A 22,462-nucleotide genomic window follows, 5' to 3' on the forward strand; every position below is an offset into this window, starting at 1 on the left:
TGTTCCAAGGCCAAGGCTAAAAAGCTCCACCTCGAAGATTCCCTGTGCTTAGGGCTGATTCGCCTGTACAGTCACATGTTCCCCATAACAGTAACAAATGGTTTAACTTACAATTACTGCATTCCTCCCCCTTTAATTTTGTTTTACCCTCTTATACACAAAGATATCTTAACCCATATTATTTACAATTATATACAGTTCATGCCATTATAAATTTAGTCTTTGAGGAGGTTTTTGGATTTGGGTAGAGTGATGCAACTCTACAACTGGAGATTCTTCCATTGGATTGACTTGAACAGGAACTGCAGCGTCAGGGACACCCCTAGACAATGGCAGTTCAGAATTATTTACTTCAACAGAGACATCCGGTATGTCTACTCTTGATAAGATAAAGGTCTTCATTCAGAGACGATTGTACCATGGACCTATCTCGGTCCAGCTGCAAAATTGCGTACAAAAGCTGTCCCTCCCGCAGTAAATTCTCGACCTTTACTGCGAAGGTCATGATTCACTCCTAAATTAGGGAATACCAGACTCAAATCTTGTACGAAGTTGGTGCTTCATCAAGAATTCTGGAGGTGTTAAACCAGTGGTCGCGTGGGGAGTTGTGCAATAGCTGAACAGGAATCCTGAAATTCACGTTTCTGACGTTCCCTCTGTTAGTTTCTTGACGCCTGTTTTAAAGCTTTGTACTGCTCTTTGTGCTAACCCTGTGGATGAGGGATGACATGGTCCTGCTCTGACATGTTTAATCCCATTGAGGTTCATAAATCTTTGGAATTCAGTGCTGATGAAAGCAGTACCATTATCTGACACAAGAGGCAGAATTTTCGCCCCGGCGGGCGGGTGGGCGGGCACGCGCCGGATCTGCTCGAGCGTGAAATGACGCGCGGTGACGTTGGGCAAGCGTCCCGACGTCAATGCGCAATTGCGCGATAGTTCGGTCGGCGAGTGTGCACGGGAATTGGCAGCGCGCCCACCAACAATCAGAAGGCCTATTAAGGCCATTAAGGTGTTAATTAACTTAAATTTTTCGCTGCCCGTCCAACCTTATGGTTGGTGGGCAGGCAAAAAGGCCTGGGCGGGATAAGGTTTCCAACAGCAAATAAAAATAAATTTAAAAAATTTTGCATCTCACTCATAACATGTCCCTGCTGATGTGACAGAGTCACATGAGGGGACCTGTTTTTTAGCATTCAAAAATTCTTTGTTTTTGTTTTTCAGAGCTCTTCCTCTCCCTGAGGCAGCGCCGTGCCTCAGGGAGCTTTTCCAGTGTGCAACCAATGCACAGGCATGAAGTTCCCCGCTCACCCTCCTCCTCCCACCGCCCGCTCAGGCAGCGCTGAGCATTGCAGCAACTGTTTCATGCTGGACGGGCCTTAATTGGCCCCACCGGCATGAAATGACGGTCCGGCCCTGACTGTGGGCTGTGGTCGGCTTCCCGACCACACCCGCCTGCACCCGCTGAGCCTACCCGACAAGGGCAAAATTCTGCCCAATAATTTCAGGTAAACCATGAACACTGTAACTGGCGCAGTTTTTCACTAGTTGCAGACGGTGTAGGTGATCTCACTGCAAACACATCCAACCATTTGGAATGTGTGGCGATAATCACAAGAAATATGATACCTAGAAATGGACCTAAATAGTCCATATGTAGTCTAACCCAGGGTCAGCCAGGCCACTCCCACAGATTCAGTGGAGCTGAAACAGGAACTTCCGCTGTTGCTGACACTGGAGACAGTGTTTCACCATTGTTTCTATATCACTGTCTATACCTGGCCACCAGATATAACTTTGTGTGAGCATCTTCATTTTAGAAATACCAGGATGCACACTATGATGGTTATTGTCCAATAACGGTTCTCTTCCTTGGACAGGGATAATGACTCTTGCTCCCCATATCGAGATACCATCTTGACAACTCAGTTTGGATCAACATACAAAGAATGATTTTAACTCTTCAGAGACTTGGGCATTTGACCTTGCTTGCAATACTCGTTCACGGACTCTTGCTAAAATTGGATCCCGATTTGTCCAATTCTTTATCTGTCTCACGCAGACCGGTGAAGAGTCCAGAAAATTCAACGCAAGTACTAGGTCTTGAGGTGCTGGAACATGTGTAATACTATTGGGCAAAGGGAGATGACTGAGGGAGTCTGTATTTGCATCTTTCCACACCCAGGTGGTGCATAAAAGTGTACTCGTATGCTGACAAAATTAAAGCCAATCTTTGAATTCTAGCAGGGGCTTTTGGTGGGATTGCCTTACCTTCACTAAACAATCCTACCAGTGGTTTGTGATCTGACGCTATGGTGAAGTGTTGACCGTGCAAATATTGATGGAACTTCTTTACTCTAAATACAGTAGAGAAGCCTTCTTTTTCAATTTGCAAGTAATCTTTCTCAGCTGCAGAAAGGGTTCTGGGTACTTACCCTATCAGTCTTTCAGACCCATCCTCCATCTTGTGTGACAACACTATCCCGCTCTGTAGAGAGATGCATCACAAGTGAATATCAATTTCTTAGGCGGGTCATAGTGCACTAGCAGACACGAGTGTAAAAGCTTCTTAACTCTTGTGAACGCTTCCTGTTGCTGTGCCTCCCAGGACCATCTGTGGTTCTTCTTCAATAGTAAGTGTAAAGGGGCTAACACTGTAGTTAGATTAGGCAAAAATCGACTGTAATAATTTAACATGCCTAACAAAAACTTGAGCTCCATGACGATGGTAGGAGAGGGTGTTTCGTTGATTACCCCAACTCTCTCCTCTAATGGATGCAACCCTCTGACCCAGATGTGTAACTTCCTTTGCTTGGAAAGTGCACTTTTCTTTTGTTAAATGAATGCCAGCCTCTTAAAAAATCCCTTCAGAACCACTTCCAGGTTTGCCACATGGTCTGCTCCTGTGGATCCTGTGATCAGGGCGTCGTCCAGGTACACTATAACTCGGGGAAGTCCTTGTAGTAAGTTCTCCATAGTTCTTTGGAAAATCGCACAGAGAGGACACACCAAAGGATAGGCGTATGTACTGGTACAGGCCATTTTGCGTGTTTATGGTGACATAACCTCTTGAAGCATTGTTCAGTTCCAGCTGTTGATAGGCATAACTCGTGTCCAGTTTAGTGTAGGATCTTCCTCCTGCAAGTTTAGCGACCAGATCTTCAATCTTTGGGATTGGGTATTTGTCTAATTTCGCAGCCTTGTTTAACGTTATCTTATAATTTTCGCAGATGCGAATGGTTTAATCTGGTTTCATCACAGGGATTATGGGTACTGCCCATCCTGAAAATTGGACTGGCTGGATTATTCCTAACTTCTCCAAATGACAAAATTCTGCATCTACCTTTTCTTTTAGAGCATTAAGGACAGGCCTTGACTTAAAAAACCAGGGTGTTGCTTCAGGGTTCACATATATTTTAGCTTGTAGACCTTTGATTTTTCCCCAACTCATCTCGAAATACTCTGTCATACTTCTTCAACAGCTCTAGAATTCCTCCTGCCCTGACCTGAAAAAGTCTCTGACCAGCTTAGTTTGATTTCTTTCAACTACACATGGTCCAGAAGGCTAAGTCCTTTTCCTGTTACAACAATCATTGGCAGCTGAGCTGTCTGTTGCCTGTATGATACAGGTACAGAGGTGATGCCTTTCGCCTGTATTGCTTCTCCTGTATATATTTTTAACTGAGCAGCGGATTTCTCCAAACTCAGTGGCTGGGTACCTTCTCTGAGGTACGTAAAGATGTGTTCTCCCGCCACTGTGGTCGATGCTCCTGTGTCAACTTCCATGAGCAGAGGCTTTCCATTTACTTAAAGTGGAACAGCAATTGGTTCCGTTTTTCTGGCCTTCAGATTGTGTAGGGAATAAACATCAGCCTCAATAACTTCTGGCTCTTCTGTATGGTGCACTTTATTTAACTTGGCCTGATGTTTGAATGGCTGCCTGGATCGAGTCCTGCACTGTTTAGCAACATGCCCTTTTTTTTATGGCATCAGTGGCATTCTGCCTCTTTAAGTCGACAGACTTTGGGTGCATGATTTCCCCCCACAACGGTAACACTCTACTTCTGGGTTACTGGTGAGCTGCTTCCAGCATTTATTTTTGTTTTTCTAGCGGTGGGGACTGTGTCCCGCTTCACGGTTGCCTCCCTGGTTTTCACGCCCACGCCCGGTGGCAGGTTCCCGCCCTAACTGCAGAACGACGCCATGTTGCACACTCTGCAGAGTCCCTCTTGGCACTCTCCATTGCTGGCGCTATTTCCATGCCGCGTTTCAGGTCTATCCCAACCCCAGCAAACAAACGGCACTGAATGGCATCGTTGTTTATGCCGCAAACTAACAATCTCACAACATGTCGTTTAAAGTATCACCAAAGTCACAGTGCCCCGTTAACTGTTTTAACATCGTGATGTACACTGTGATTGACTCACTGGGGGCCCTTACTCGAGGGTTAAACTTGAATCTTTGCATGATCACCAAGGGCTTAGGCTGAAAAAGTCCCTTCACGAGGTCTACTAGCATTTTTTAAATCCATTCACGGGATGTGGGCTTCACTGGCTGGGCCAGCATTTATTGCCCATCCCTAGTTGCCCTTGAGAAGGTGGTGGTGAGCTGCCTTCTTGAACTGCTGCTGTCCATGTGGTGTCAGTACACCTACAGTGCTGTTAGGGAGGGAGTTCCAGGATTTTGACCAAGCGACAGTGAAGGAACGGCGATATATTTCCAAGTCAGGATGGTGAGTAACTTGGAAGGGAACTTCCAGGTGGTGGTGTTCCCATAATGGTAGAGCTCATGGGTTTGGAAGGTGTTGTCGAAGGAGCCTTGGTGAATTCCTGCAGTGCAATTTGTAGATGGTACACACTGCTGCTACTGTGCGTCGGTGGTGGAGGGAGTGAATGCTTGTGGATATGGTGCCAATTAAGCGGACTGCTTTGTCCTGGATGGTGTCAAGTCTCTTGAGTGTTGTGGGAGCTGCACTCATCCAGGCAAGTGAGGAGTATTCCATCACACTTCTGACTTGTGTCTTGTGGATGGTGGACAGGCTTTGGGGAGTCAGGAGGTGAGTTACTTGCCGCAGGATTCCTAGCCTCTGACCTGCTCTTGTAGCCACAGTATTTATATGGCTAGTCCAGTTCAGTTTCTGATCAATGGTAACTCCCAGGATGTTGATAGTGGGGGATTCAGTGATGGTAATGCCATTGAATGTCAAGGGGCAATGGTTAGAGTCTCTCTTGTTGGAGATGGTCATTGCCTGGCACTTGTGTGGTGCGAATGTCACCTGCCACTTGTCAGCCCAAGCCTGGATATTGTCCAGGTTTTGCTGCATTTGGACATGGACTGCTTCAGTGTCTGAGGAGTCGCGAATGGTGCTGGACGTCGTGCAATCATTAGCGAACATCCCCACTTCTGACCTTATGATGGAAGGAAGGTCATTGATGAAGCAGCTGAAGGTGGTTGGGCCGATGACACTACCCTGAGGAATTCCTGCAGTGATGTCCTGGAACTGAGATGACTGACTTCTAACAACCACAAATATCTTCCTTTGTGCTAGGCATGACTCCAACCTGGAATTTGGCGTGTTTGGAGCTGTCAAACTACAGATTAGATTATACATTTTGTTCCCCAGACACTTAGGAGAATTGCCTTCTGTTTCTCCTCTGCCGTTATTTTGTTAGCTACAAAGTTTAAACCTAATTGCTCAATGTGTTGACTGCAGTCCTCGACAGATGAATCATGTGGGTTAATTCTGCCAAAGAGAGACATTGCTGGTGGGTATACTTCTTTTCTTTCTTCCCCTAAAAAAAATGAATTCCTCACAGTTGGGAGGTAAGGTGCTGCGTTTGTGCTAGTTATCCTCCTCACCAATTGTAATAAATTTGGAATGCACAACGGGTTTTTTGTAAGAAACAGTAAATTGAGTTTACAGGTTCCAGATGAGGCTACATGCTTGTTCCAAGACCAAGGCTAAAAAGCTCCGGTCCTAAGATTCCCTGCGCTTAGGGCTGATTCGTCTGTACAGTCACAGGCTCCCTATAACAGTAACAAATGGTTTAACTTACAATGACTACACTCAGTTTTCTATCTGTTGATTGAAATGAACGGAAAATTTGGTGCATCTTCTTGTGAGTGTGTGCTCCCTCTCTCCTGCCATTCCTTTCCCTTTGCCCGGCTTAGCGGGATCGCTCTTGCTTGGCTCCAATCCTAAGCAAAGAATTCCTGAAATTGCTCCTATTTCTGACTCTACCCTGTTACTTTGGGCTGGGGTTTGGAAGTCCGCCAGTAGCAGGGATGGAAGTGGGAACGGAGGTGGGCGGGCACGGAATTCTTCAGTGCCAGCTCTGGTGCCAGTTTTCCAGCATCTTCCTGCCTCTGGGCCATTTTTCAGGGGGGGCAGAATGGGCAGGGGGACAGCAGTGGTGGAAAGCTTGCTGACATATTTAAAAAAGCCCATGAAGCCCAGTGATCAGAGATGAACTGGAATTTTCCAGTCAGCTTGCAGGAGCAGCCACAACTACATGGACAGGGCTGTGGTTGCAGGCTCAGCTGTGGAGAGGTTCCACCACCGACGCACAGTAGCAGCAGTGTGTGCACCATCTACAAGGTGCACTGCAGGAGCTCGCCAAGGCCCCTTAGGCAGCACCTTCCAAACCCACGACCACTACCACCTAGAAAGACAAGGGCGGCAGACAGATGGGAACACCACCACCTGGAAGTTCCCCTCCAAGTGACTCACCATCCCGACTTGGAAATACATCGGCCGTTCCTTTGCTGCCGCAGGGTCAGAATCCTGGAACTCCCTCCCTAACAGCACTGTGGGTGTACCTACACCACACAGACTGCAACGGTTCAAGAAGGCAGCTCACCACAACCTGCTCAAGGGCAGAAGGAAGGATATGATTGCATTGGAGGGGGTGCAGAGGAGATTCTCCAGGATGTTGCCTGGGATGAAACATTTAAGTTATGAAGAGAGGTTGGAAAGACTTGGGTTATTTTCATTGGAGCAGAGAAGACTGAGGGGCGACCTGATTGAGGTGTACAAGATTATGAGGGGCATGGACAGGGTGGATAGGGAGCAGCTGTTCCCCTTAGTTGAAGGGTCAGTCACAAGGGGGCATAAGTTCAAGGTGAGGGGCAGGAGGTTTAGGGAGGATGTAAGGAAAAATCTTTTTACCCAGAGGGTGGTGATGGTCTGGAATGCACTGCCTGGGAGGGTGATGAAGGCGGGTTGCCTCACATCCTTTAAAAAGTACCCGGATGAGCACTTGGCATGTCATAACATTCAAGGTTATGGGCCAAGTGCTGGTAAATGGGATTAGGTAGGTAGGTCAGGTGTTTCTCACATGTCAGTGCAGATTCGATGGGCCGAAGGGCCTCTTCTGCACTGTGTGATTCTGTGATTCTGTAATTCTGTGAATTAGGGATGGGAAATAAATGCTGGCCCAGCCAGCAAACCCCGCATCCCATAAAAGTAAAAAAAAAGAGGTGGTCCAGCAGCTGTGGCCTTTTTTTTAAAGGTTTTAAAAAATTACCAGAGGGACACCTCCATCTTGTGGCGCCCTCTCTCTCCTGAGCCCACCCGCCATCCTTAGTAGGATGGCGAGGGCACCCTCTAACCATTAATTGGCCATTCATTTGTAAATTGTGTCAGGTGACTCTATCTGGGACCTAGATTTGATGCTTAGGATCGCAGTTATGTAGAACTGGAGTCGCATGCAGGCAAGAGTGAATAGGGATGCGAGATTCCCATCCATGAAGTGCATTATTGAACAGGTTGGGTTGGCCCAGCTGATGGCTGAGAATGAAAGCAACATAACAGATGTGTGCAAAGTGATCACTGATAGGGTGAAAGATTCACACTTATACAACCTAGGGGTGCCAAATGTATCCCTGGAGGTTTCATCACATGATTTGCCCCCACACTCCAGCCATTCGTTGACCAACACATCCATCCTTGTGACGCACAGCCTTCCTATGCCGATTGGAAGGCAAAAAGGTTCATTACCCAATTGGATGATGCTTGACTGTCAACCAAGCAGCCTTTTTTTTTCATTTTCAATACTTTTATATCTATTAAAGAGAAATGTTCAAAGAAAATGACAAAAAAACAACAATTTTTTTAATGTCCCGATGATTTTTTCTCCAGCATTGCTCACAGCAGTGACCTGGAGACTGATCTTCAATTCCTGGAGACTCCAGGACAGTCCTGGAGGGTTGGCAACCCTAATGCAACCTCAGGACATCGGAAAGGGCTTTACAGCCAATGAAGTACATTTTGTAGTGTAGTCACCGATGACATGTAGGTGAAGCTGTGCACAGCAAGCTCTAACAAACAGCAGTCAAACAAATGATCAAATTATTTGCTTTAAATGCTGGTTGAAGGGTAAATATTGGCCAAGGTCCCCTTTCTTCTTCAAGTAGTGCTGTAGGATCTTTTACATTCACCTGGGAGGGTGGCCATGGTCTAGGTTTAAGGTCTCAACCGAAAGACAGCATCTCCAACAGTTCAGCTTCGACCTTGTGTTGAAATCTTTGGCCTGCGGCCCACAGCTTTCTGACTAAAAGGTGTGGGAGCTACCCACTGAGACTATGAACTGCACAACAGTAGGTTTTATCCCCACTGATAACTTGTACTGGATCCTTGGGCTTGTAAATGATGTTACCTAAATGGCAACATAGGCCTCACCCATGTTGAGGAGGTAGGTGACCTCAAGTGCTACCCATAGTGCCGCCCCTCGGATGGAGGTTGTCTATAGTAGGTGGCAGAGCACGGTAATTTCTCCCTACTGAGCCCAGAGCTTGCCAGGACACTTCTCATCTGACGTTGCCAGGGCCCTGTGCCCTGTTGCTTGGGTCGTTGACACTTTTTTTTGGCAGTTCAGTTCTGGGTCACCTTATCTTGGTGTCATCGCTGCTTAAATCTTCTTCATCTTCGTGCATGGAAAACCTGAAACGGGGACATTTTGAAAAGCTAAACCTATATCTGTGCAGAAAAAGAGCCATTTAAAACAAACGGCAGCCTACTTTACCAAGCCTCCTTAGACAGCACCTTCCAAACCCACGATCACTACCACCGAGAAGGACAAATGGTTCAAGAAGGCAGCTCACCGCCACCTTCTCAAGGGCAATTAGGGATGGGCACTAAATGGCTGGATTTTGCTTAGCTTCTCTGCATCCACCTTTAGACCATAATGCACAGGGCTGGTCTCAAAGAATTGGGGCGTTGCCTCCGAATCTACATATATTTTTACCTGTAGGCCTTTGTAAGCCAGCGATGCCCACATCCCATGAAGGGATAATAAAAACAGAAGATTCTCTCTCCACAAGCAACAACGACCTTTGACAACCACCCTGAATGAATTTGGGAGTCGGGTGGGGGGGTATTTTTTTGCTCCAAAATGCGGGACCTGTGCGGGAGGAATTAACGCCAGTGGGAATGGCCGATGGGGGATACAGAGCTGAAAAGTCTAGGCAACTTTGTGAGGAGAATAACGTCCCCTGATCCCCGCTCAAATGGTGGGGGGAATCGGCAGAGTTCATTTGAATCAAGTGTGGGTTTTCACCCGTGTCTCCAGTGTTCTGTACAGCATGGGTCTGACCAGCGGGGGGCGCTTGAACACCTACTGGCCGGGGAGGAAGAGTCCAAAGATCTGTTTCTCAGGCAAGCTGAGGAAATGGGAGTTTATGAGGTGCACAGTGCTGACTGCTGCAATGTTTGAAGCAGTTTATTTACGCTTAACAGACGGATCTCTAATTAAACAGAGCCCCTTAATAAAAAAAAACGTTCTCGGGATTTGAGCGCCGATGTTTATTTTTGCCTATCCCAAGTTGACCTGAAGGCAGCAAGAGTCAACCACATGGTGTGAGTCTGGAGTCATATGTAGGCCAGATCAGGTAGGATGTGGGATCAGGTTGCACGAGTGACTGGCAGCACTGAATCCAAGAGGTATCCATGGCAGAACGGAATTTGTAACGGCCATTGATAAAAGCAGAATAAATTAGAATTGCGCAGCAGGGAAAAGCAACAGTCAAAAAGGAAAGGCAGGTCCATGCCATAGGGGAAGAGGACAGTTTGAGGGTTACCTTGTTGGCCTGCGTGCAGGACAGCAAATAATATTTAGCCCCGGCCCCAGTCCATGATTGTAGTGATTGTGGGTGAAACCTTTCCTACTGCCTTTAGAGGGGGGTCATGTGATTATCCTGACGAATCAGCCCTAAGCGCGGGTAATCCTAGGGGTGGAGCGTTTTTGTCGTGGACCTGGTCAAGCATGTAGCTTCTAAAAGAGCTCTGTAAATAAAGTCATCTGTTTCAAGTTGGAAACCTGTCCAGTACACCAAGTTCATTACAATTAGTGATGAGGACAAGTAGCTCTGGCGCTGCACCTCACCCTCGTGAATATGAGAATATTAATCCTTAAGGAAAGAAAGAAAAGTAATGCCACTCTATACATCCATTCGAAGTGGATGGATGCATGTGAAGGTGGATCACTGACGTCGTCTGCCACTATTGAAATGCTGCGCCAATGTTTTAGTGTGCATGGCCTGCCAGAAGTTGTTGTTTCGGCTAACGGCACTGCCTTCACTAGTATGGAATAAACAGAGATTCGTGAGCCTAAATGGGATTAAACATATTAAAACAGCACCATATCATCCCTCATCCAATGGGTTAGCAGAAAGAGCAGTGCAAACTTTCAAATCGGGAATGAAGAAGTTATCTGAAGGAAGGTTAGAAACTTGAATTTCACGTTTTCTTCTCAATTATCGCGTGACTCCTCAAACAACTATGGGTTCAACACCGTCTGAATTACTGATGAAATGCCTCCTTCGTACTAGGTTGGGTCTGGTGTTTCGAAACTTAGAGGGGAAGATAGAGAAGGACCAGAGTAGTCAGAAAGTGAATCTTGATATTCATAGCAAGGCTCGAAGATTTACTGTGGGACAGTCAGTTTTGGTGCAAAATTTTGGAAATGGACCTAGATAGCTTCCTGGTATAATTGTCTCTGAAATTGGACCTTCATCATACCAAGTGGAAACGGAAGGCCGGATTAGTCAAAAACATGTGGATCATCTAAGGAGTAGAGCGCCATTCCAACAACCAGTTATTCTACCTGTAATTGATGTCAAACCTTTAATCCCTGAGGTGACAGATCAATTTAGAATAGACATACCTAACGTCTCTGTTGATTACCTAATTCTGAACTGCCATTGTCTAAGGACGTCCCTTAGATGCTGCAGTTCCTGATCATGTTGATCCAGTGGGAGAATCTCAAGTCGTAGAACTACATCACTCTTAACTGAATTAGAAAACCACCTCAAAGACTTAATCTATAATCGCATGACCTGTGTATACATGTATATGTTGTGGGTTAAGATATTCTTGTAAATAAGAAATGTAAAAAAAAAAATTAAAGGGGGAGGAATGTAGTGATTGTGGGTAAAACCTTTTCTACTGCCTTTAGGGGTCATGAGATTGTACTGACAAATCAGCCCCAAGTGCAGGTAATCTTAGGGGCGGAACTTTCTAGTGATGGGCCAGGCTCAAGCATGTAGCTTCTAGACGAGCTCTGTAAATAAAGTTATCTGTTTCAAGTAAGAAACCTGTCCAGTACAACAAGTTTATTACAATGGTCAATGCAGAGACTCCAAGACCTGCACTTCTATACAACCTTTCGACATCCCAAAGCACCCTACAATCAATGAAATACTTTTGAAGTCTAGTCACTTGTAACATGGGGAATACACCAGCCAATTTAGGCACAGCAAGGTCCCACAGGCAGCAATGTGATAACAGCCAGATAATCTGTTTTAGTCACATTGATTGTTTCATGGGTTGTGGGCATCAGTGGCAAGGCCAGCATTTGTTGCCCATCCCAAATTGTCCTTTTTTTTTTATTCATTCATGGAATGTGGGGGTTTCCTCACTGGCTTGCCCATCCCTAATTGGCCTTGTTCAAAGGTCATTATTAAGAGTCAGCCACATTGCTGTGGGCCTGGAGTCACATGTAGGCCAGACCAAGTAAGGACAGCAGATTTCCTTCCCTAAAGGGGAATTTATGAACTGTTCAGATCTTTACAACAATTGCTAATGGTCATTACCAGACTCTTAACTCCAGATTTTTGTTTTTTTAATTATTGAATTCAAACTTCACTATCTGCTATGGTGGGATTTGAACCCAGGTCCCTAGAGCTTTACCCTGAGTTGCTAGAATGCTAGCCCAGTAACAATACTACTATGCCACCATCTCCCCTGTGAATGAATCACAGAAGGAGTCAGCCTCTAACTGAGGGGAAGGACCAAAATACTATCCAGCAGAGAGCCAGAAGCTAGTACTGCTGCTTTGCTGGATTTTGCACATCTCCTATCATTGAGTGAAGGGATTAAATTTCCCTCTTCGGCCTGTCACTGTGAACGCCTGTCAGGAATTCAACGTGAGCTCTCCCATTCCCTGAACAGTTTTCCCAGAGTTGATGAAAGCTTACCCTGACATGTCCAGAGACTGCATTATAATAGCGTTTAACACTGAACTCCCTCCGAAGCTGTCAGAGCCTCACAGTCAAGTCCCGTTTAGCGAATAACCCCATTTCCTTTTGGATTTTGCTCATGCTCTAGATCACTATCGATACTCTTATCTTGTACTTCCTCATGACGGATAGGCCTGAAAAGTGCTCCATTCTGCTGCGACTCTTTAACTCATCACAATCTGTGAGGTTGTTGAAATGACTGAAGTTCTTAACAAGAGGTGACAGTGTGTCAAGTGTGTGGCCCAAGTGAAGCACTGGTAAATGGTCAGTGCATCTGGAAAAATATCGACGAGCTCCTCAGTGCCGCAGTGTTAACAGGATAGGGCAATTGTTTCCTTTGGTTCAATTGGAAGCCCTCTCCACCCAATCTTCCCTCCAAACCTTCTTCGTTGTATGTGACCTGTTTATTGCACTGAGCGGTACGTTCAAGATTAATGCGCGGCTGCACAACAGTACAGCTTAGAGAGGACACTGCTCTATCCTCATAAGGTCATTGGTTTAAGCCCTACTCTAGGACTTGAATATATAAACTGGGCTGTAAGTCCAGTCCTGAGAGAGTGCTCTACTGTTTGGAGATGAGATGTCAGGACCAAGGCTCCATTTTGCTTTGCTCGAGACGCTGTCCTTCACATAAAATGTTCATTTGCGGCATGGTCTCAGGTTGCCAACTCTGCCCTGGAGGTTACATAACATGGCCTCCTGCTCCAATTGCCCTAGCCTCTTCCCCCCGCCCTGAACTCCAATATTTTTACAACTAATAAAATTCTCAAAGAAAATGAAAAGAAATACTCACAATTTTTTAAGGATTTTTAAAAATTCTCCTAAATTTTCGTAGCAATGTCTGAGAGATTAATCATAGGGAGTTATCAATCCCAGGGAGTTATCAATCCTGACTCCCTCAAGTGAATATCAAAGAACCCATGGAAGCACTGGAAAGACAGCATAGAATCCTCCCACTGTTCTGACTAATGTTCTTCAACCAACAACCTCCAGAGACAGGTTAATGAGTTATTCATCTCATTGCTGGTGGTGGGATGTTCCTGGTCCTATATTGGCAACTTCAAATTCCTGTATAACTCCAAGACACTGCACTTCAAAAGAATTACCTGGGTGAAGCAATTTGTCACACTCGATTACATGGATTGGATTACAGTATTTTACAGTATTGAGTATTCAGCAAAGGACAGAGAGCTGAGAATAGTGGTGAAGGGTTGGTTAATTTGCAGACCGAGGGAAGTATGCAATGGTGTCTCCCAAGCATTGGTATTGGGCTTAGTGCTCTTTCTGATATATATTAATCACTTGGACTTGTGTACACAAGGCATAATTTCAAAGTATGCGGATGACAGAAAACTCAGACATTTAGTAAACAAGCAGAACTTTGGGAGGAGTGGGACTAATCGCTTTTTCTTTGTTCTTTCATGGGATGTGGGCATCGCTGGCAAGGCCATTATTTACTGCCCATCCCTAAATGCCCTTGAATTGAGTGGCTTGCTAGGCCACTCCAGAGGGCAGTTAAGAGTCAACCACATTTCTGTGGGTCTGGAGTCACATGTAAGCCAGACCGGCTATGGGTGACAGATTTCCTTCCATTAAGGGCAATAGTGAACCAGATGGTTTTTCACCATAGTCGATGATAGTTGTCATGGTCACCATTACTGAGACTTTGTGCTCTTCTGAGTCCCATTGAACAAATTAACAAATTAACTAAATGGCCAACTGCTTAAAGGGGCACTGGAACAAAGACAAAACTTTAAAGGAAACTCATCAAATTAAACTAAAATAACATTTTGTGTGGAAAGTGTCTCTTCATACTCTTTTAATCAAATAAACAAATTAACAAATAAAAAAATTAACAGGCTGACAACCCCTTAAAGGGGCAATGGAACAAAGCCAAACATCAAAGGAAACTTAACAAATTCACTTAAAATAACCCTTTGGGGACTGATGATGCACCCCAGCCCCTGCGGTGCCCAATGGTGTTGGAAGGCCTCAAGTGTACCAGCAGACACCGCGTGTTCTCTCTCCAAGGACATCCAGGCACGGACGTCACCACAGAAGAGGGGCAGGCAGTCTGGTCAAACGACCCCCTCAACCGTCCGCTGCCTGGGCCTGTTGATGGCCACCTTGGCCAGGTCCAGGAGCAGGCTTACCAGGAGGTTCTTCCCTCAGTCCGTCTCCCTCCGCACTGGGTGGCCCAAAGATCAGGAGCGTGGGGCTGATGTGCAGCCAAAAGTTGAGAAGCAGCCTCCTCAAATAATCAACAAGGGGCTGCAACCTTGCATAACCTGTGTAAGCATAGAACACGGGCTCCTCAGGCCTGCTGAAAATACAAGCCGCCAGGGAGTCTGTGAACCACCATAGTCTTCAACTGCACCAGACTGCTGCATGCAACACCCTCCCAGGTCAGTCAACGGGAGGTGCAGGTCACAATTGAGGCCGTACACCCCGGCAGAAGAAATACATCGCAGCGCACACCATCAGGGAGGGGGGTCGATGTAAAGGTATCGCTGCCAGGATGTGAAGGCACACCAGCGTCTGACTGCCCTCTCTAAGCGGTAGACTCAATACCTCAGCAATTACCCAGTGCATCTTTTGTCCCAGAAGTCAGTGAGCTTATTCTGTATCTTGGTGACAAACTCCGGGGGAGGGAACAAAGTGATCAGGCGGTGCTACAACATTGTGGCCAACCGACCCTCGACCTCTGCAGGAGAGCATTCAGTGTTGCCCAGTGCCCAAGGCAAGTAGTGACTTTTGCCCTCCAACTCTTGCCAATTCCCCAGCCAGGCTCCCTCAGGAGGGCTAAGATAGACTCCCAAGTAAAGGAGTTTGGATAGTGCTCCAAAGCAAAAGATAACAGAACTTCTTCACTCTCTCATGGGCAAAGGCCAGCATTTATTGCCCTTGAACTGAGTGGCTTGCTAGGCCATTTCAGAGGGCAGTTAAGAGTCAACCACATTGCTGTGGGTCTGGAGTCACACATAGGTAAGGATGATAGATTTCCTTCACCAGATTGTTTTTACAACCTTCAGTGATAGTTTTACAGTCACAACTACTGAGGCAAGATTTATATTCCAGATTTATTAATTGAATTGAAATTCTGGCAGCTGCTATGGTGGGATTTGAACCCATGTCCCCAGAATATTAGTCTGGGCCCCTGGGTTATTAGCCCAATGACATTGCCAGTACATCACTGTCTCCCCCTTAAATCCTTCGGCTCTTTCAAAGGGCTGACATGGGCATGATGGGTTGAATGGCCTCCTTCGGGGCTGTGTCATTCTGTGATTATATGAACTACTGCCGAGTAAAGTGACCACCTAATGCTTCTGAAAAAAAGGGTGGGAAAAATCTCTTGGTGGAGTGGAGGGAATAGATTGCAGATGGTAATGGGGGACTGGGATGGAAGGTGCAGAGTGCCCCTTTGAACTGGGAACAGAGGGTTTGGATGTGGGGCTGCGACTGTTGTGGTAACCTTTTGAAAAGCGTAAGCTTCTGTTCAAAACCCAGAAGTTCTCCTAATCCCCATTAAAAATCCGTGATTTGTCAAGTAGAAAAGTGCTAAAATGCATGCTTTCCACACAAAAATTCAACATTCCCAGGGAGAGTCTGGAAGCTTTGGGCAATGCCAACTTTCTGACTTCAACCTCAATGACCACTCCACCCTTTCCTATAATTAAAGTTTTATTACTCGAATACAAGTGTACGCCAATAGCTTAAGTTACAACATTTATTTAAACTACTTCTTTTCGCACGTTTTAGGATTATAAAAGGGGGGCCTCTTTTTTCTCCGAAGCGTCTGCTGCTTAGAGGGAGCATTTTTTGCAGCTGTTGGTCAGATTTTGCTTCGGTTCCTATTTTGGCCACCATGTCTGCTAGTCAGAAAGAGGCCTGTGTGGAATGAATTAAGCCTCCTCGGCCCAGCATCTAATGAAATAACCCATAATTTCCTCAAAGTGAATTGGGCTGATTAGAAAAAAAAAAATGGCGCTCACCAGTGGCTGGCAGAAAGAATTACAGGTGGGTTTTCTGGTTTTGCTCATTCCCGTTAAGAGAGCATAAACTTGCATTTATATAGCACCTTTCATGATTTCAGGACATTGCTAAGCGTTTTACAGCAATCCAAGCACCACTGTAGTCACTGCTGTAACGTATGAAACCACGGCAGACACTTTGGCACCCACAAATAACAATAAGATAAACGGCCAGATTTTCATTTGAGGGATAAACAGGACATCGGGAAAACTCCCCTGCTCAAATTAGCGCAGCGGGATCTTCCACATCCACTTGAGAGGACAGCCGGGGCCTCGGTTTAACACCCCACCTGAAAGATGGCATCTCCGACTGTGCAGCGCTCCCTCAGCCTAGATATTTGTGCTCATGCCTCTGGTGAGGGTCCGGAGTGCCTGGGGTCTGGGGGAAGTGGTTGGTTCCTCATGCTGGCACACAACAGTCATGGGATTGGGGTGGCTTCCACCTCACGGCAGTTCGCTGGTGCCAAAGAGTTGCTGCTTGCTGCGAGGTTAAACAATTTGTAAGACTTTGACAGAAACGTCCTGAGCTGAGGTAGCTCTAGGGATGCTAACTCTAGCTGCATTCATTTTTGGAGGTCGCGTTATATAATTTCCCACCTCCAGCCACTCAACTCCATCAGTCTTTCTTCACCCTTCTCCAAAGCACTTTACAATTAGGTGAGAAGTCACGCAATAGCTGTGCAAAGTCCTGGGGAACAATTCTGGGTGCCACACCTTAGAAAGGAGACATTGGCTTAGGAAGCGTAGCATAAATTTAACAGGATGACGCATGGATAAGGAGAGATTACACAAACTAGGAATTTACAGGTGTAAGGGGAGGAATTAATCAAAGATTTCAAGACATTACTTGGAACAGATCTGGATAAACTATTTCCACTTGTTGGGTACTTTAGAATTAGAGGGGCACAGTCAAAAAAAATCGAGCCATATCCTTCAGGAGTGAAATGAAGAAACGCTTCTTCGCACAAAGGGCGTTAGAAATTTAGAACACTCAAATGGCAATTGATGCCACATCAATTGTTAATTTTAAATCTGAGGTTGATAAGATTTTTGTTAACTAAATTTGTCAAAGGATCTTTTTGGGTCAAAGATGTTTGGTCACAGGTCGGCCATGATCTCATTAAATGGCAGAAAAGGCCCCAAGGGGCTATTTCTGTTCTGACGTTCCTAGTAAACAAAAATTAAAAATATACACAATGGGAAGAATTGTCACCTCGGCGGGAGGGGGCCGTACCCGACAGGCTGACCCGTAAAGCGGGGCGCGGTGACATCGGGCGTGTGTCCTGATGTCACTGCGCGTCATTTTGCTCGGCGGGTGGGCGCCGGAGGTGGCTGAGCGCCCACCGAACTGCCAAAGGCCTGTTAAGGCCATTAAGAAGCTGACTGCAGTAATTATCAATGCTGCCCATCCAAGCTTAAGGTTGGCGGTGGTGGGGGGGGAGGGGTGCAGGCGAAGAGCCCAGGCGGCCTTCCCCTTCTTCAGGAAGCCTCATCCACGGGTGGGGCGAGGTTTCCTGAAGGTTTTATGAAATAAATAAATATTTTTTTCCCACAATTCATAAACGTGTCCCAGCTCATGTGACACTGTCACGTGAGGGGACGTGTCTAATTAATTTTTTATCTTTCTTTATTTGAAACATTCAATTTGAACTTAAACTGAGGCTCCGTGCCTCAGGGAGATTTCTGCGCTCTTTCATGCGCCAACAAGCGCAGGCCCTGACTCTCCCTCCGCCCCCACTGCCGCACGCACAGGTACTGCTGAGCGCTACTGGTCATGCGTTACGCTGGGCCGGCCTTAATTGGCCCGCCCACGTAAAATGGCAGCACGCATCCGACCGCGGGCGCCGATGGGCTCTGCGTCCGCCCGCGCCCACTCCCGATCGGCCCGCCCGACAGGCAGAAAATTCTGCCCCGTGATTTTTCTCTCCGTCCATGCTAGCGCCAGCGTCCCGGAGAGTGATCTTTCATTGCTGGGGATTCGCGGGCAGTTTGGGAGGCTTTACAACCACAGCTAATTCCGCGAATGGAGTCAGCCCTTGCTGACTGCACGGGCGGTTGAGAAATCTGGCTCCCTTCCTTTCTCAAAGGCTTCGCTTTCTTTTCAATCATTAAAGAAAAATCCAAATCATCACTTCCTCTCCTTTCTTTTCGGTAACGAAAATGGCAGAGGGTTTAATCTTGATACGCTGCAGTTTCATAACTTCCAGATGTGGAGTCCAGGGGCCTTCGGGCTCATTTACTTCAAACTGGTTAGGAAATTTGCCATTATTTTAGCGGGGGGGTGGGGGGGGGAAGGAATATGATTTTCCTCGGCTTCCCTTCAACACTGGGTGGAAACCTGATGCCGAGAGGCAGCGGAGATGAGATCAACAGATGGTCAGCAGACGCCCCAAAGACACGGCCGCTTGTGTTCACCATGGCAACAGGAGACTTTTCCCCCAGCCGCGTTTGATCCATCTTAGTGGTAGGGCTCTGGGAAGGTTTGAATTCACTTGGGTCGGTGTAAAGGTCATTACCTCTGACATTCGCCCTGGGATGTAAGAAAACGTATAAAATTCGCTGAAGCTGTTGCTGTTTTAACCGCAAGGGGCATCAGGAGCCAGTTGGCACGGTGGGTAAACACGACTCTTCAATCCCCTGGATGGCAATTACGCAATTTATTACCTCAGATGTCCGGTGTCTCATTTGGGACCGTTTAACTATTTATTTACATAGAATTTACAGCGGCAAAACAGGTCATTTGGCCCAGCTGGTCCATGATGGTGTTAATGGTCCACAAGGAGCCTTTTCTCACCCAACTTCTTTCAACTCTATCTGCATGTTCTTCTATTCCTTTCTCCTTTATGCACTTAACTAGCTTCCCCATAAGGTCATCCACGCTATTCACCTCAACATGCCATGTGGTAGCACGCTTCTGAATAATGAAGTTTCTCTTGAATCCCTTAATGGGTTTGTTAGTGACTATCTTACATTATGGGCCCTAGTTTGGGATTTTTCCATAACTGGAAACATTTTCTCCATGCCTACCCTATCTGGCCCCTTCATCATTTTAAAGATATTCTCTTTTCCAGAGAATAACGCCCCAGACTGTATGATATTTTCTGATCGTTATAATCTCTCAGGTTCACTATTGTTCTTGACAATCTTTTGTCCAACTTTCTCTGCACTTCTTGTAATATGGAGACCAGAACTGTGCACATTGCCATGATTTAAAGCGTTCACTTTAGTCATGTCAGACTGAAATGGAGCATAATCTTATTTTATAGGCACAGAGGCTTTTCCTGACCATTCCTCACATCATCCTGCAGCTTAAAGTCTCACTGCAGCACGGTATGGTCATTTTTTAAAGTTCATTCGTGGGATGTGGGCGTCGCTGGCTAGGCCAGCTTTTATTGCCCATCCCTAATTGCCCTTGTTCAGAGGGTATATAAGAGCCAACCACATCGCTGTGTGTCTGGCGTCGCATGTTAGGCCAGACCAGGTAAGGACGGCAAATTTCCTCCCCTGAGGGACATCAGTGAACCAGATGGGTTTTTATAACAATCGGCAATGGTTTCGTGGCCATCATCGGACTTTTAATTCCAGATTTTTTTATCAAATTCAAATTTCATCATCAGCCCAGTGCATTACCCTGGGTCCCTGGAATATTAGTCCAGTGACAATATCACTACGTCACCGCCTCCCATTCGAGCTGTGTAGTATCACAGGATACAGACTGGTGTGTGCTGGAGACATGTGGCTGCCTGGGTCCTTGAAAATCTTTGGGAGAGGTCATGAATGTAAAAGCGGTCCCAACACCTAGCAGTGCCCGGGAAAGCTCTGCTGTGTAAAAGCAGACGTATCTCTGTCTACCATACACTAAATCCCTCTGAAGGACCAATGAATTGCATGCCAGTCTTGAAAACATACAGAAGGGCACAAGAATTAGGAGCAGGAGTAGGCCACTCGGCCCCTCGAGCCTGCTCTGCTGTTCATGGCTGATCTGATTGTGGCCTCAACTTCACTTTGCAGCCTGTTCCCCCCCATAACCCTTGACTCCCTTGTCAATCAAAAATCTGTGGTACTCTGCCTTGAATATACTCAATGACCCAGCCTCCACAGACGCGCAGCCCTCTGAGAGACAAAATTTCTCCTTATCTCTCTCCTAAATGGGAAACCTCTAATTTTTAAAACTGTGTGCCCTGGTTCTCTACTCCCACACAAGGGGAAACATTCTCTCAGCGGCCACCCTGTCAATTCCCCCAGTGCTCAATTTGCATTTATAAAGCACCTTTAACACTGCCAAGCATCTCAAAGTACTTCACAGGAGTCTAACAGAACAAAATTTGACACATTAGATTATAGGACCGGTGACCTAAAGCTTGGTCAAATAAGGATCTCCTTAAAGGAGGAGAGGGAGGTAGAGAGGTTAAGGGGGAGAATTCAAGAACTTGGCGGGGGTGGGGGGGATCTACTATAAAGATGGAAAGAGAACACATTTTAGGGGTTGATTTATTGATCCTTCATTGATGGCATTGTTACCCTCGAGTATAATTGGGTGGTGCCGCTAAGACCCGAGGACCTGTGCAATGGCACAGGTGCTGGGCAGATCCAGTGGAAGGGCATCCATGCAGTGGTAATGGGTAATCCCTGACCGTTTTGACAACTAGCTTGATATTACCTGTTGCAATGTGCCTTGCCACGATTGTACATCTACAAGAAGCAGCATCGGAATATGAGATCATAGCTGATTTGTATCTGAACCTCTTTTGGTTCTACACCCCTCAATACCTGTGGTTGACAAAAATCTATCAGTCTCGGCTTTCAATTGACCCCAGTCTCAACAGGCTTTTGGAGGGCAGAGTTCCAGGTTTTCCATTACCCTTTATGTGAGGCAGTGCTTCCTAACATTACCTGTGAATGGCCTAGTTTGAATTTTAAGGTTATGCCCCGCCCCCCGCCCCCCCTATTCTGGCCTCTCCCCACGAGAGGAAATATTTCCTCTCTAACCATCCTCTCAACTCCATAAATCGCCAAATAAAGTGCTCGACAAATTCACCCGTTAATCTTTAATATTCAAGGGAATACAAGCCTCATCTGTGCAGCCTGTTGTCATAATTTGACGCCAGGTACAGTAGGTAGTATTTTAGAAGATAGAAAAACGTAGATGCCCAAATCGAGTCTTTGCACACAGACCCTGTCAAATACTGCAGCCCCCTCACCCCCGCACCCCCCCACCAGACCTCCCCCACCCCCGACACCCACCCCACCACTGATGACCCATCACTAAAACTATTCAGTTGTCAAACTGCAAGGGTAATCAGGCTTGGTTTTCACCATCAGTGGGCAGTAAATCTTGTCAGGACGGTTTATTTGAATTGTCTTTAGCTCGTCAAATTCCCTCAGTGTAGCAAATCTTCAGGGACTACTTGTGTGGAACTTGTGAAAAACATACATGCCTCTTAGAAAAACTGGCCCTTCCCAAAGCGCTTATAAAGAGAGGGAATAACTGGGAGAGTCAAAACACGGGGCCCGAAGAACTCTTACTAGTCACTGCCCTTCCCACCCTTTCAAAGAAAACTGTATCCACTTATCAACACAGGAGATAATGGAACATTGTTCAAGCCCATTAAGCTCCTCAGTCCCCTAATGGAGAGTGATCATTTTCACCCTGTCTGTTTACACTGAGTTTAGTGTCTAGATCACAAGAGGTGAGAGAATAATGTTCCAACCCATTACACCAACCAGTGCCACATTACACAGAACAGACTGTCACCTCATCTGTTTGGACTGGGTTTTAAATCTAAAGGCAAGAGGTGAAAGGACAGCACATGACCTCCTGACCCAATCCCATCCCCTCAACTGTCCCTGTTAGCAAGTCCTGAATGAGTTATGTTGTTTACTGGAGATAAGTCAACAGGAATCATCTGGGATTG

The 22,462-nt window shown here is 46.3% G+C and overlaps 1 long non-coding RNA gene across 1 annotated transcript in view; it reads right to left on the reverse strand.

Moving 5' to 3' along the window:
- The window catches only part of LOC144681298 (uncharacterized), a 57,823-nt gene extending 40,935 nt beyond the window's left edge, over positions 1 to 16,888 (reverse strand). Inside the window, exon 1 of the long non-coding RNA XR_013576753.1 lies at positions 16,509 to 16,888. This is a non-coding gene — a long non-coding RNA (uncharacterized LOC144681298). The remainder of the gene's footprint in view (positions 1 to 16,508) is intronic.
- Between the last annotated feature and the right edge of the window lie 5,574 nt (positions 16,889 to 22,462).

Source organism: Cetorhinus maximus, chromosome 6, assembly GCF_964194155.1.
Source record: "Cetorhinus maximus chromosome 6, sCetMax3.hap1.1, whole genome shotgun sequence".
Lineage (NCBI taxonomy): Eukaryota > Metazoa > Chordata > Chondrichthyes > Lamniformes > Cetorhinidae > Cetorhinus > Cetorhinus maximus.